Here is a 12,056-nt window from a genome sequence, read left to right on the forward strand (position 1 = left end):
TATAGGGCTGGGTAGGAGACGGGGTCTCATATAAGCCACGGATACCATGATGAACTCACTGATGACAAGGAGAGTGGGCGAAAAGGGAGTTTATACATTAATAGTGCAAGAGAGTAAAGTTTACATATTGGTGCCAAGTTGGCTTATTGGCACTAATGCATCGTGCTTGGGATGCTACCTGGAAATAACCAGGTATGAAGTCTTGTAAAAGAGGCCTAGAAAATAGTGAACAAGTGCAATATATGTCTCAAAAGAAGGGGGTTTCTTAAGGGGGGAGGCAGGAGTGAGAAGCATAGAAAGCGGAAGGTTTATATCACAGGAACGGGGCTATTTCGTACCCTTCGTTGAAGCCGTCCGGTTGGAGCGTGTTCAGTTCGTATATCCAGAACATCTCTCTTCTTGAAAGGAGGTTCGAAAGGTCTCCGCCTCTATCTCCCAGTGCGACCAGTTCAATTCCTTTGTACGTTAATGCCTCAGGATCCGAGTTGTGGCAAAGATTGAAATGTTTGGATACTGCATGGGTGAGGACTTTGTTCTTGATATTCCTGACATGTTCCTGGATACGTATTTTAAGGGGTCTCTTAGTTTTCCCAATGTACTTTAATTTGCAGGAACATTCCAGAAGGTAGATCACCGATGGAGTGTTACAGTTGATGAATTGTTTGATCCGATATTCCTTTTTAGTTTTGTCATTGTGGAATGATTTCCTATTTGGATGGAGGTATCTGCAAACGTTACACCTACCACATTTAAAACTTCCCACACATTTAGGCATCATGCTTACGACTTCTGGGTTCCTCAGCATGCTTGGGGCTATAAGATCTTTCAAACTCCTAGATTTTCGAAAGACCATTTTAGGCTCTTTAGTGAGGTAGTCTTTAAGAACAGGGTCCATAAGCAAAATGTTCCAGTGCTTTTTAAGGACATTCTTAATTAGTTTCTCATGTCTGCTATACGTCGTAATAAACTTGACTGTGTCCTCCTTGATGTCCTTTGTTTTATACTTTAGAAGTTCCCTTCTTTCTAAACCTTTAGTCTTGGTTGTGGCTTCTTCTAGGAGTCGGGACGGGTATCCCTTTTCCTTGAATCTTCCTTTGTACACTTCAAGTTGTTGATCTCTGTCCTCTTCCTTCTTGCAATTCCTCGCTATTCTGTTAAATTGGGAAAAGGGGGTATTGTCCTTCCATTGTTGACGGTGATTGCTTCTATAGTGGACGTAACTATTCATGTCCACCTTCTTAATGAAATTACTTGTGATGATTTCCTCTCCTGAATGTGTTAGAACGAGATCTAGGAACTCGATCCGTTCTGTGTCTTCATTGGCCGTGAATTTAAGATTCATGCTGTTGTCCGAAATGTAGGTTAAAAATGCTTTAAAACTCAGCTGATCTCCCTCCCAAATTAATAAAATATCATCTATATAGCGTTTGTAAAAGATGATATTCTGTTGGTATGGGTGGTTAGTGTAAATATAGTCATTTTCCCATTTACCCATGAACAGATTCGCAAAACTAGGCGCGAAAATAGTGCCCATAGCTGTTCCACAAGTTTGAAGATAAAATCCGTCTAAAAATGTAAAATAATTATGTTTGAGTATAAAATTCATGAGCTCGCATAAAAATAGTCTATGATCTTCTGTAATTTGAGGGTCCAGAATTAGGAAGTTGTTACATGCCTCAATGCCTTTTTCATGTTCTATGCAAGTATATAAAGATTGCACATCGATTGTGGCCCACCTGTAAGTATCTTTCCATTGTAATGGTTCCAAAAGGTTCAGAACCGATGTAGTATCTTTAAGGAAGGCCGGCAGTTCCATCACGTATTTCCTCAGGAATATGTCAACGTATTCTGACAGATGTGAAGTCAGAGAATCAATGCCTGCCACAATTGGCCTACCAGGGGGGTTGTCCAAGGATTTGTGTACCTTTGGGAGAAAGTAGAAAATGGGGGTGGTGGGGTTAGAGTTTAGGAGATACTGGAATTCATCTTTCATCAGTATCTCCTTTCTGAAAGCCTTTAGAAGCATGAGTCTCAGTTCTTCCACGAAAGGTTCCTTAGGGTCGCTCGACAGTGGGGTGTAGGATGTCCGATCTCCTAGCAGTCTGAGTGCTTCTGCGACATAGGCTTCTCTGTCCATAATAACTAACCCCCCCCCTTTATCAGCCGGTTTTATAACAATATTTTTATTTTCTTGTAGATGTTTGATAGCTTCCGTCTCTCTGTTTGAGAGATTTTTTTCCTTAATAGATGAGATGTCAGCATCAAGTAGATCCTTCTTGACTAGCTCATAGAAGAGGCCCACATTATGACCCTTAGATTCCAAAGGGTAAAATTTAGATGTGGGTTTCAAACCTGATTTAGATTGTTCATAATTCTGTATCACTGCATCCTCTTTCTTTATAAAGTGACGTTTCAGTGTAATTTTTCTTATGAATTTATTCAAGTCGATGAAAACATCGAACTTATTCATGCCCTTTGTGGGTGCAAAGGAAAGACCTTTGTTAAGAAGTGTGGTTTCATGGTTCGTCAAGGTGTGGTTTGAAAGATTGAAGATACCTTTGGGTACAGGGGGTTCTACACGAGGTTTCGTCTCTTGTATAGTCTTCTCCCTCCTGCCCCCGCGACATCCTCTTCGTCTTCGAATCTTCTTTTGCGAGGTGTGATGTTTTTCATTCTTGCAGGTGTCTTTGTTGTATCTCGGGGGTGGTGGTGGTTTGTACCTGGTGATAAAAAAGACTCCTGTGTAGTGGAGTCAAGTCTCTGTAATGCTGCAAAGCGATTTGTTGTTTTGAAGTTATGTGATTCCTGGCTCTCTTTGGTAGTCGGTCTGGGACCTCTGAATTTGCTAGGGACAGTTTTCCAATACTCCCTCCTCCCTTTGGGAGCTGCCTGTCCTCCTTCAGAGAAGCGACTCCAATTCTTGACCTGGTTATTTTCATAGTCATGTCTGTCTCTAGCGAATTTCTTTTCCTTGTTTCTGATAACCTCATCTTCTATACGTTCCAGTTTTTTATTCAGTACCTTCTCATTTATCCTAAAATCCTCTTTATCCTTGTGTACTTCCATTTTTATCTCAGCCTCTTTTATTTCTAATTCTAGGTCTGAGATAATGCGTTTTTTCTCCGTAACAAGTAATTTCATGAGATTAATTGAACAATTATGCAGGGTTTTATCCCATTCTTGCATAAATTCCTGGTTCTCTTTTCCAAAAGTGGGCTGTTTCATTATCCTTAAGCCCCTCGGGACCCTATTGACACTAACATAATGTTCTAAACCCCTGATGTCCCACCATGCTTTTACTTCCTTGGTTAACAGTCTTTCAATATTCCAAAACATGTCATCCAAGTCGGTATTGGTTGGTTCAGTCTCGGGGATGGTAGTCTCATTGAAAATCTTTTGGCACACATTACTCCTTTTATTAGTGCGTTCGTTAATTCCAAACATACTGTGTTCGATACTGGTTCCCTCCAGGCAGCTGGAAGCAATAATACCAAGAGAAATAGATGTGTACAAAGGAAGCTAATAGCGCCACAGAAGTAGTATCTAAGTTTGTAAACAACAGTATTAGGAAGAGAGTATTCTGAGTTGATAGTCTAGAGATATATATATATGTGTTACCTGGAGGACACTCCCTATAGGCTATTAGGGCGTCAGCTTATGGACCTCAAAAAACATATAGGCACTGGTACATATGCCTAGAGGGTTAGAAATAGGTACGGAAGGATGAGGTACTTACAAGCGACCAAAGGTGTCGAAATAATAATGTAACAGCCAGGTGTTCAATAAATACATAAAAAAATTAAATTTATTCTCAGAATACAATGCACTGAAAAAAGGGGGAGGTGTTAAAATAGGGTATATAATTATTGTAAAAATATAAACAATTTTTTTTAAAAATGCAACCTAATCAATAAAATCTGGTATAAAAGCAGCAGAGTTGAGGCTAAAAAATTATAACACATATACCAAAAGTCAATGAAAGGTCCATAAAAGCAAGAGCAATATGTATAAAAGTGAGTACAAAAAATGCAGGATGAGCATAAAAAAGGAATAAAAAAAAAAAAAAAAAAAAAAATAGGTAAAAAATTGAGAGAGAGGTAGCTTAACTTCAATAGTGGAGGTATGTTCAGAGTGGTACCCAACGCGTTTCGTCCCTCATGGACTTCATCAAGGGGTAGTGAGAGGCTAGAGACAGAGCATATTTATACCTCCTGGCTATGGGAGGTGTTAGCAACATCACTTCCTGTTTGTTAATTGGCGAGTTGCTGTGGAGGTATTAAAGTACGTAAATAAGCACCTAGACATGTAATGAATGGAGTAAGGGGGCCAAATAATATATTCAATAGTGAAAACGATATTGCATGTAGTCATAATAGCGTTTATAACATAAAAGACAACAAAGTCCGTCGACTTCCGGTCCGGGCTGGGTGGAACGTCATCTCCGCCCCACTTCCGCCCCACTTCCGGTTTGGATTGTGTCCGTTGTGCGCATGCGCCGGCTCGGCACCGTGCGATGCGGATACCTGGTGTGCTTACACCGCTGTAGACGGCGGCCATCTTTTTGGTTATTCAAGCTTGGTTGTAGTGCTGCTGCCCGCAGCAGCACCACAACCAAGCTTGAATAACCAAAAAGATGGCCGCCGTCTACAGCGGTGTAAGCACACCAGGTATCCGCATCGCACGGTGCCGAGCCGGCGCATGCGCACAACGGACACAATCCAAACCGGAAGTGGGGCGGAAGTGGGGCGGAGATGACGTTCCACCCAGCCCGGACCGGAAGTCGACGGACTTTGTTGTCTTTTATGTTATAAACGCTATTATGACTACATGCAATATCGTTTTCACTATTGAATATATTATTTGGCCCCCTTACTCCATTCATTACATGTCTAGGTGCTTATTTACGTACTTTAATACCTCCACAGCAACTCACCAATTAACAAACAGGAAGTGATGTTGCTAACACCTCCCATAGCCAGGAGGTATAAATATGCTCTGTCTCTAGCCTCTCACTACCCCTTGATGAAGTCCATGAGGGACGAAACGCGTTGGGTACCACTCTGAACATACCTCCACTATTGAAGTTAAGCTACCTCTCTCTCAATTTTTTACCTATTTTTTTTTTTTTTTTTTTTTTTTATTCCTTTTTTATGCTCATCCTGCATTTTTTGTACTCACTTTTATACATATTGCTCTTGCTTTTATGGACCTTTCATTGACTTTTGGTATATGTGTTATAATTTTTTAGCCTCAACTCTGCTGCTTTTATACCAGATTTTATTGATTAGGTTGCATTTTTAAAAAAAATTGTTTATATTTTTACAATAATTATATACCCTATTTTAACACCCCCCCCTTTTTTCAGTGCATTGTATTCTGAGAATAAATTTAATTTTTTTATGTATTTATTGAACACCTGGCTGTTACATTATTATTTCGACACCTTTGGTCGCTTGTAAGTACCTCATCCTTCCGTACCTATTTCTAACCCTCTAGGCATATGTACCAGTGCCTATATGTTTTTTGAGGTCCATAAGCTGACGCCCTAATAGCCTATAGGGAGTGTCCTCCAGGTAACACATATATATATATCTCTAGACTATCAACTCAGAATACTCTCTTCCTAATACTGTTGTTTACAAACTTAGATACTACTTCTGTGGCGCTATTAGCTTCCTTTGTACACATCTATTTCTCTTGGTATTATTGCTTCCAGCTGCCTGGAGGGAACCAGTATCGAACACAGTATGTTTGGAATTAACGAACGCACTAATAAAAGGAGTAATGTGTGCCAAAAGATTTTCAATGAGACTACCATCCCCGAGACTGAACCAACCAATACCGACTTGGATGACATGTTTTGGAATATTGAAAGACTGTTAACCAAGGAAGTAAAAGCATGGTGGGACATCAGGGGTTTAGAACATTATGTTAGTGTCAATAGGGTCCCGAGGGGCTTAAGGATAATGAAACAGCCCACTTTTGGAAAAGAGAACCAGGAATTTATGCAAGAATGGGATAAAACCCTGCATAATTGTTCAATTAATCTCATGAAATTACTTGTTACGGAGAAAAAACGCATTATCTCAGACCTAGAATTAGAAATAAAAGAGGCTGAGATAAAAATGGAAGTACACAAGGATAAAGAGGATTTTAGGATAAATGAGAAGGTACTGAATAAAAAACTGGAACGTATAGAAGATGAGGTTATCAGAAACAAGGAAAAGAAATTCGCTAGAGACAGACATGACTATGAAAATAACCAGGTCAAGAATTGGAGTCGCTTCTCTGAAGGAGGACAGGCAGCTCCCAAAGGGAGGAGGGAGTATTGGAAAACTGTCCCTAGCAAATTCAGAGGTCCCAGACCGACTACCAAAGAGAGCCAGGAATCACATAACTTCAAAACAACAAATCGCTTTGCAGCATTACAGAGACTTGACTCCACTACACAGGAGTCTTTTTTATCACCAGGTACAAACCACCACCACCCCCGAGATACAACAAAGACACCTGCAAGAATGAAAAACATCACACCTCGCAAAAGAAGATTCGAAGACGAAGAGGATGTCGCGGGGGCAGGAGGGAGAAGACTATACAAGAGACGAAACCTCGTGTAGAACCCCCTGTACCCAAAGGTATCTTCAATCTTTCAAACCACACCTTGACGAACCATGAAACCACACTTCTTAACAAAGGTCTTTCCTTTGCACCCACAAAGGGCATGAATAAGTTCGATGTTTTCATCGACTTGAATAAATTCATAAGAAAAATTACACTGAAACGTCACTTTATAAAGAAAGAGGATGCAGTGATACAGAATTATGAACAATCTAAATCAGGTTTGAAACCCACATCTAAATTTTACCCTTTGGAATCTAAGGGTCATAATGTGGGCCTCTTCTATGAGCTAGTCAAGAAGGATCTACTTGATGCTGACATCTCATCTATTAAGGAAAAAAATCTCTCAAACAGAGAGACGGAAGCTATCAAACATCTACAAGAAAATAAAAATATTGTTATAAAACCGGCTGATAAAGGGGGGGGGGTTAGTTATTATGGACAGAGAAGCCTATGTCGCAGAAGCACTCAGACTGCTAGGAGATCGGACATCCTACACCCCACTGTCGAGCGACCCTAAGGAACCTTTCGTGGAAGAACTGAGACTCATGCTTCTAAAGGCTTTCAGAAAGGAGATACTGATGAAAGATGAATTCCAGTATCTCCTAAACTCTAACCCCACCACCCCCATTTTCTACTTTCTCCCAAAGGTACACAAATCCTTGGACAACCCCCCTGGTAGGCCAATTGTGGCAGGCATTGATTCTCTGACTTCACATCTGTCAGAATACGTTGACATATTCCTGAGGAAATACGTGATGGAACTGCCGGCCTTCCTTAAAGATACTACATCGGTTCTGAACCTTTTGGAACCATTACAATGGAAAGATACTTACAGGTGGGCCACAATCGATGTGCAATCTTTATATACTTGCATAGAACATGAAAAAGGCATTGAGGCATGTAACAACTTCCTAATTCTGGACCCTCAAATTACAGAAGATCATAGACTATTTTTATGCGAGCTCATGAATTTTATACTCAAACATAATTATTTTACATTTTTAGACGGATTTTATCTTCAAACTTGTGGAACAGCTATGGGCACTATTTTCGCGCCTAGTTTTGCGAATCTGTTCATGGGTAAATGGGAAAATGACTATATTTACACTAACCACCCATACCAACAGAATATCATCTTTTACAAACGCTATATAGATGATATTTTATTAATTTGGGAGGGAGATCAGCTGAGTTTTAAAGCATTTTTAACCTACATTTCGGACAACAGCATGAATCTTAAATTCACGGCCAATGAAGACACAGAACGGATCGAGTTCCTAGATCTCGTTCTAACACATTCAGGAGAGGAAATCATCACAAGTAATTTCATTAAGAAGGTGGACATGAATAGTTACGTCCACTATAGAAGCAATCACCGTCAACAATGGAAGGACAATACCCCCTTTTCCCAATTTAACAGAATAGCGAGGAATTGCAAGAAGGAAGAGGACAGAGATCAACAACTTGAAGTGTACAAAGGAAGATTCAAGGAAAAGGGATACCCGTCCCGACTCCTAGAAGAAGCCACAACCAAGACTAAAGGTTTAGAAAGAAGGGAACTTCTAAAGTATAAAACAAAGGACATCAAGGAGGACACAGTCAAGTTTATTACGACGTATAGCAGACATGAGAAACTAATTAAGAATGTCCTTAAAAAGCACTGGAACATTTTGCTTATGGACCCTGTTCTTAAAGACTACCTCACTAAAGAGCCTAAAATGGTCTTTCGAAAATCTAGGAGTTTGAAAGATCTTATAGCCCCAAGCATGCTGAGGAACCCAGAAGTCGTAAGCATGATGCCTAAATGTGTGGGAAGTTTTAAATGTGGTAGGTGTAACGTTTGCAGATACCTCCATCCAAATAGGAAATCATTCCACAATGACAAAACTAAAAAGGAATATCGGATCAAACAATTCATCAACTGTAACACTCCATCGGTGATCTACCTTCTGGAATGTTCCTGCAAATTAAAGTACATTGGGAAAACTAAGAGACCCCTTAAAATACGTATCCAGGAACATGTCAGGAATATCAAGAACAAAGTCCTCACCCATGCAGTATCCAAACATTTCAATCTTTGCCACAACTCGGATCCTGAGGCATTAACGTACAAAGGAATTGAACTGGTCGCACTGGGAGATAGAGGCGGAGACCTTTCGAACCTCCTTTCAAGAAGAGAGATGTTCTGGATATACGAACTGAACACGCTCCAACCGGACGGCTTCAACGAAGGGTACGAAATAGCCCCGTTCCTGTGATATAAACCTTCCGCTTTCTATGCTTCTCACTCCTGCCTCCCCCCTTAAGAAACCCCCTTCTTTTGAGACATATATTGCACTTGTTCACTATTTTCTAGGCCTCTTTTACAAGACTTCATACCTGGTTATTTCCAGGTAGCATCCCAAGCACGATGCATTAGTGCCAATAAGCCAACTTGGCACCAATATGTAAACTTTACTCTCTTGCACTATTAATGTATAAACTCCCTTTTCGCCCACTCTCCTTGTCATCAGTGAGTTCATCATGGTATCCGTGGCTTATATGAGACCCCGTCTCCTACCCAGCCCTATACATTACAACCATACCTCCTTGGGGACGCCCAACACCGTCCGATCTTGGAAGCTAAGCAAGGTTGGGCCCGGTCAGTACAAGGATGGGAGACCCCCTTGGGAGACCGGGTGTTGTAAATCCGGAGGCGCTGAGGGGATTTTTTCGTCTTTGGGATATCTCTCAAGCTCATGGATGATGCTCTGCTCACATCACCATGGGCACTTCCTCCATAATGTCGACCCATGTATTATCTGCATTGCTTCCGCCTACTGCGCAATTTCCACTCGCCTTCTGCATATTTTCTACTCGCTCCCCTATCGTCCCTATTGTTAATTCTAAATTTTAAATTACAGTATACATTCATGTATATATATATTTTATAGGTAATTCATAGCCCATCTATTCTGATTATGATCCCTTTTAAATGCCATTTTCAGCTATTCAGACGCCTTTTTTATTTATTTATTTATTTACATGCCTTTAATCTATATATTCTTTTCGTTTCTATGTACCCCCCGGGGAGATGCATCACATATGCAAAACCACCTCAAAGGTGCACTCACATCCAAACATAATTGACGAATATTGAACTATGCAAACTGCAGCAGATTAATCTCACTGACAGCAGTTCTTCATTCCGCTCTCTGACAACCAAAAAAATGGCCGCCGCCCATCAAAGGGACAATATACTGAAGATCATACCCGCAGCAGCACTACAACCAAGCTTGAATAACCAAAAAGATGGCCGCCGTCTACAGCGGTGTAAGCACACCAGGTATCCGCATCGCACGGTGCCGAGCCGGCGCATGCGCACAACGGACACAATCCAAACCGGAAGTGGGGCGGAAGTGGGGCGGAGATGACGTTCCACCCAGCCCGGACCGGAAGTCGACGGACTTTGTTGTCTTTTATGTTATAAACGCTATTATGACTACATGCAATATCGTTTTCACTATTGAATATATTATTTGGCCCCCTTACTCCATTCATTACATGTCTAGGTGCTTATTTACGTACTTTAATACCTCCACAGCAACTCACCAATTAACAAACAGGAAGTGATGTTGCTAACACCTCCCATAGCCAGGAGGTATAAATATGCTCTGTCTCTAGCCTCTCACTACCCCTTGATGAAGTCCATGAGGGACGAAACGCGTTGGGTACCACTCTGAACATACCTCCACTATTGAAATTAAGCTACCTCTCTCTCAATTTTTTACCTATTTTTTTTTTTTTTTTTTATTCCTTTTTTATGCTCATCCTGCATTTTTTGTACTCACTTTTATACATATTGCTCTTGCTTTTATGGACCTTTCATTGACTTTTGGTATATGTGTTATAATTTTTTAGCCTCAACTCTGCTGCTTTTATACCAGATTTTATTGATTAGGTTGCATTTTTTAAAAAAATTGTTTATATTTTTACAATAATTATATACGCTATTTTAACACCCCCCCTTTTTTTCAGTGCATTGTATTCTGAGAATAAATTTAATTTTTTTATGTATTTATTGAACACCTGGCTGTTACATTATTATTTCGACACCTTTGGTCGCTTGTAAGTACCTCATCCTTCCGTACCTATTTCTAACCCTCTAGGCATATGTACCAGTGCCTATATGTTTTTTGAGGTCCATAAGCTGACGCCCTAATAGCCTATAGGGAGTGTCCTCCAGGTAACATATATATATATATCTCTAGACTATCAACTCAGAATACTCTCTTCCTAATACTGTTGTTTACAAACTTAGATACTACTTCTGTGGCGCTATTAGCTTCCTTTGTACACATATATATATATATATATATATATATATATATATTTTAATTTTATCTCATTATCATCCAGTCTATATTAACAGCAGACACAGTACGGTAGTCCACGGCTGTAGCTACCTCTGTGTCGGCAGTCGCTCGTCCATCCATAATTGTATACCACCTACCCGTGGTTATTTTTTTTTTCTATCTTCTTGATACTAGTAGCTTACTTTAGGAGTCTGCAGTGCTGACAGACAGTGTCCAGCAGGTCCGTCATTACATAATATATACCTGTCCGGCTGCAGTACTAGTGTGATATATATATATATATTTTAATTTTATCTCATTATCATCCAGTCTATATTAGCAGCAGACACAGTACGGTAGTCCACGGCTGTAGCTACCTCTGTGTCGGCAGTCGCTCGTCCATCCATAATTGTATACCACCTACCCGTGGTTTATTTTTTTTTCTATCTTCTTGATACTAGTAGCTTACTTTAGGAGTCTGCAGTGCTGACAGACAGTGTCCAGCAGGTCCGTCATTACATAATATATACCTGTCCGGCTGCAGTACTAGTGTGATATATATATATATATTTTAATTTTATCTCATTATCATCCAGTCTATATTAGCAGCAGACACAGTACGGTAGTCCACGGCTGTAGCTACCTCTGTGTCGGCAGTCGCTCGTCCATCCATAATTGTATACCACCTATCCGTGGTTTATTTTTTTTTTTCTATCTTCTTGATACTAGTAGCTTACTTTAGGAGTCTGCAGTGCTGAGTCTGACAGACAGTGTCCAGCAGGTCCGTCATTACATAATATATACCTGTCCGGCTGCAGTACTAGTGTGATATATATATATATATATATAGAAATAGCAGAAATGGCGGCACTCCACAGACTTCAAGTAGATTAAAACAGCTTTTACTTTATTGCGTCCTACGCCGTTTCGGGTAACAACCCGTCTTCAGGGACAATCATATACAAATGACAGACATTTACAAACGATATATACCCCCCAAAAGACAATCAATCCATCATTTCACATCACCTGTCCACCAGTGCCGCTGACGCCCAACCCTCGTCTCCACACTATAGACGCAGGATAAAGACGTCAGGCTTA

The 12,056-nt window shown here is 40.4% G+C and overlaps 1 pseudogene; it reads left to right on the top strand.

Annotated features, from left to right (window-relative positions):
* The first annotated feature begins 9,192 nt into the window (after positions 1-9,192).
* Positions 9,193-9,311, top strand: LOC134912078 (5S ribosomal RNA; annotated as a pseudogene).
* The last annotated feature ends 2,745 nt before the right edge of the window (positions 9,312-12,056 follow it).

This window comes from Pseudophryne corroboree, chromosome 4 (assembly GCF_028390025.1).
Source record: "Pseudophryne corroboree isolate aPseCor3 chromosome 4, aPseCor3.hap2, whole genome shotgun sequence".
NCBI lineage: Eukaryota > Metazoa > Chordata > Amphibia > Anura > Myobatrachidae > Pseudophryne > Pseudophryne corroboree.